This window comes from Arachis hypogaea, chromosome 9 (assembly GCF_003086295.3).
Source record: "Arachis hypogaea cultivar Tifrunner chromosome 9, arahy.Tifrunner.gnm2.J5K5, whole genome shotgun sequence".
Taxonomy (NCBI): domain Eukaryota; kingdom Viridiplantae; phylum Streptophyta; class Magnoliopsida; order Fabales; family Fabaceae; genus Arachis; species Arachis hypogaea.
Window position 1 is genome coordinate 10226239 of NC_092044.1, and position 3981 is coordinate 10230219.

Genomic DNA, 3981 nt, shown 5'->3' on the forward strand with positions numbered 1-3981 from the left:
TGTACCTCGAGTATTAATGCAATTACTATTGTTCTTCCATTCAATTCCGCTTGTTCTTTATCCAAGATATCACTTGTTCTTCAACTTGATGAATGTGATGATCCGTGACACTCATCATCATTCTCACCCATGAACAAGGTGACTGACAACCACTCTTGTTCTACAAGCGTTCAAGGCTCTAGTGAATATCTCTTGGATTCCTGATTGCACGATGCATGGTTGATCGCCTGACAACCGAGTGCTCGCCTGACAACCGAGCCAACCATTCCGTGAGATCAGAGTCTTCGTGGTATAGGCGAGAACTGATGGCGGCATTCAAGAGAATCCGGAAGGTCTAACCTTGTCTGTGGTATTCTGAGTAGGATTCAATGACTGAATGACTGTGACGTGCTTCAAACTCCTGAGGGCGGGGCGTTAGTGACAGACGCAAAAGAATCACTGGATTCTATTCCGGCCTGATTGAGAACCGACAGATGGAATGCCGTGCCGTGACAGGGCATTAGGAATCGTTCCAATGAGAGGATGGGAGGTAGCCACTGACAACGGTGAAACCCTTGCTTAAGCTTGCCATGGAAAGGAGTAAGAAGGATTGGATGAAGACAGTAGGAAAGCAGAGAGACGGAAGGGAAGGCATCTTCATGCGCTTATCTGAAGTTCCTACCAATGAATTACATAAGTATCTCTATCTTTACCTTTGTGTTATTTTCGTTCATCACCATTATCATTTGAGTTTGCCTGACTAAGATTTACAAGATGACCATAGCTTGCTTCAATACTAACAATCTCCGTGGGATCGACCCTTACTCACGTAAGGTTTATTACTTGGACGACCCAGTGCACTTGCTGGTTAGTTGTGCGAAGTTGTGTAATGCCATGGTATTGAGCTACCACGTTTTTGGAGCCATTACCGGGGATTATGAGAGTTGTGAAAAAGTATTGTTCACAATTTCGCGCACCAAGTTTTTGGCGCCGTTGCCGGGGATTGTTCTAGTTTTGAGCAAGCCTTTGGTAACATCAGTGCCAAGATCCGGCAACAACATCAAGTTTTTGGTGTTATTGCCCGGGATTGTTCAGGCTGGACAACTGACGGTTCATCTTGTTGCTTAGATTAGGTGTTTATTTTTTTCGAAATTCTTGAAGATGAATTCTAGAGTTTCATGATGATTTGTTGAAATCTGGCTGGCTGAGAAGCCATGTCTAATTTCATTGGACCGAGGTTTCAACTTATCACCACAAGAGCTTGATTGATTTCTTATCAATCTTGCTTTTGGAGCAGTGATCTGCTAAGGCTTGGCTGACCTTTGGTCATGTCTAGTGTTTTGGACCGAAGCTTTCTTTGAGAGCTTGGCTGGCTGTGAAGCCATGTCTAATTCCTGGACCGGAGTCTTAGACTAGCATTGCACTGATTCCTGGAATTCTCATTAAGAATTTTGATATCTTTTTTCACTTAATTTTCGAAAAACACAAAAAAAAAAATTTTACAAAATCATAAAATCCAAAAATATTTCTTGTTTGAGTCTAGTGTCTCATCTTAAGTTTGGTGTCAATTGCATGCATTCATTCATGTGTCTTAAGGATCTTCAAGTAATTCTTGATTATTTTCGTGCTCTGATCTTTGAATTCTATTGACTTGAGTGTTTTGTGTGTCTCATATGCATTCTCATTTTGTTAGTGTCAGTAGTATACAAACTGCTAAGTTTGGTGTCTTGCATGCATTGTTATTTGATTCTTGTTGCATTTTGATTTTTCCCTACTATTAAAAATCCAAAAATATTTTTAATTTGTGTCTTTTCAAGTCAATAATACAGAGAATTGAAGATTCAGAACATACAGCAGAGGAATTGCACAGAAAACGCTGGGCGTTCAAAACGCCCAGTGAAGAAGGACAGACTGGCGTTTAAACGCCAGCCAGGGTACCTGGTTGGGCGTTTAACGCCCAAAAGGGTAGCATTTTGGGTGTTAAATTCCAGAATGTGCACCATTCTGGGCGTTTAACGCCAGGATGGCTAGAAGGGAAGATTTTGTTTTCAAATCAAATTTTTTCTAAGTTTTCAAAGTTTTTCAAAATCAAATCTTTTTCAAATCATATCTTTTCAATCAAATGTTTTCAAAATCAATTTCTTTCCTTTTTCAAAGATACTTACTAACAATTAATGATTTGATTGAACATTTTTTGCCTTTTCTGTTGAGGAAGGTTTTATGTTTGAATCATATCTTTTCTTGTTAGGCAAGTCATTAATTTTTAAAATCATATCTTTTCAAATTATTTTCAAATCAAATCTTTTTAAAATGTTTTTCAAATCATATCTTCTCAATCACATTTTTTTTTAAAAAAACAATCATATCTTCTTAACCACATCTTTTCCAAAATAGTTTCAATCAAATCCTTTTGATTTCTAATTTCAAAATCTTTTCCAAAAATCACTTGATTTCTTTTCCATTTTCATTTTCGAAAATTAAGTAATGTTTTTCAAAAATGTTTTCAAAATTTTTCACTTAATTTTCGAAAATTACTTCCCTCCTTCTCACATCCTTCTATTTATGGACTAACACTATTCCTTAATGCAAAATTCGAACTCCATCTTCTTTGATAAGTTCGAATTTTCTACCTCTGTCTTCCATTTTTCTTCCTCTGACACCTCAAGGAATCTCTATACTGTGACATAGAGGATTCCATATTTTCTTGTTCTCTTCTCTTTCTTATGAGCAGGAGCAAAGACAAAGGCATTCTTGTTGAGGCTGATCCTGAACCTGAAAGGACCTTAAAGAGAAAGCTAAGAGAAGCCAAGGCACAACTCTCTTTAGAGCACTTGAACGAACTCTTCAAGGAAGAGGAACATATGGCAGCCGAAAACAACAACAATGCCAACAATGCAAGGAAGGTGCTGGGTGACTTTACTGCACCTACTCCCGACTTCTATGGGAGAAGCATCTCTATCCCTGCCATTGGAGCAAACAACTTTGAGCTTAAGCCTCAATTAGTTTCTCTAATGCAACAGAATTGCAAGTTCCATGGACTTCCATTGGAAGATCCTCATCAGTTTTTAGCTGAGTTCTTGCAAATCTGTGACACAGTCAAGACTAATGGGGTTGACCCTGAGGTCTACAGACTGATGCTATTCCCTTTTGCTGTAAGAGACAGAGCTAGAACATGGTTGGATTCTCAACCTAAAGAAAGCCTGGACTCTTGGGAAAAGCTAGTCAATGCCTTCTTGGCAAAGTTCTTTCCACCTCAAAAATTGAGTAAGCTTAGAGTGGAAGTCCAAACCTTCAGACAGAAGGAAGGAGAATCCCTCTATGAAGCTTGGGAAAGATACAAACAATTGATCAGAAAGTGTCCCACTGATATGCTTTCTGAATGGAGCATCATAGGTATTTTCTATGATGGTCTCTCTGAACTGTCCAAGATGTCTTTGGATAGCTCTTCTGAAGGATCTCTTCATCTGAAGAAGACGCCCACTGAAGCTCAAGAACTGATTGAAATGGTTGCAAATAACCAATTCATGTACACTTCTGAAAGAAATCCTGTGAACAATGGGACTAGTCAGAAGAAAGGAGTTCTTGAGATTGACACTCTGAATGCCATATTGGCTCAGAACAAAATATTGACCCAACAAGTCAATATGATTTCTCAAAGTCTGTCTGGAATGCAAAATGCACCAAGCAGTACTAAGGAAGCTTCATCTGAGGAAGAAGCTTATGATCCTGAGAACCCTTCAATGGAAGAGGTGAATTACATGGGAGAATCCTATGGAAACACCTACAATCCTTCATGGAGGAATCATCCAAATCTTTCATGGAAGGATCAACAGAGACCTCAACAAGGTTTCAATAACAATAATGGTGGAAGAAATAGGTTTAGCAATAGCAAGCCTTTTCCATCATCTTCTCAGCAACAGACAGAGAGTTCTAAGCAGAATAATTCTGACTTGGCAACCATGGTCTCTGATCTAATCAAAACCACTCAAAGTTTCATGACTG

The 3981-nt window shown here is 38.8% G+C and overlaps 1 non-coding gene across 1 annotated transcript; it reads right to left on the bottom strand.

The window, feature by feature from the left end:
* Positions 1-3245: 3245 nt before the first annotated feature.
* Positions 3246-3353, bottom strand: LOC112713671 (small nucleolar RNA R71). Its single transcript, XR_003158641.1, has one exon. It is a non-coding gene; the product is annotated as a small nucleolar RNA R71 (small nucleolar RNA).
* Between the last annotated feature and the right edge of the window lie 628 nt (positions 3354-3981).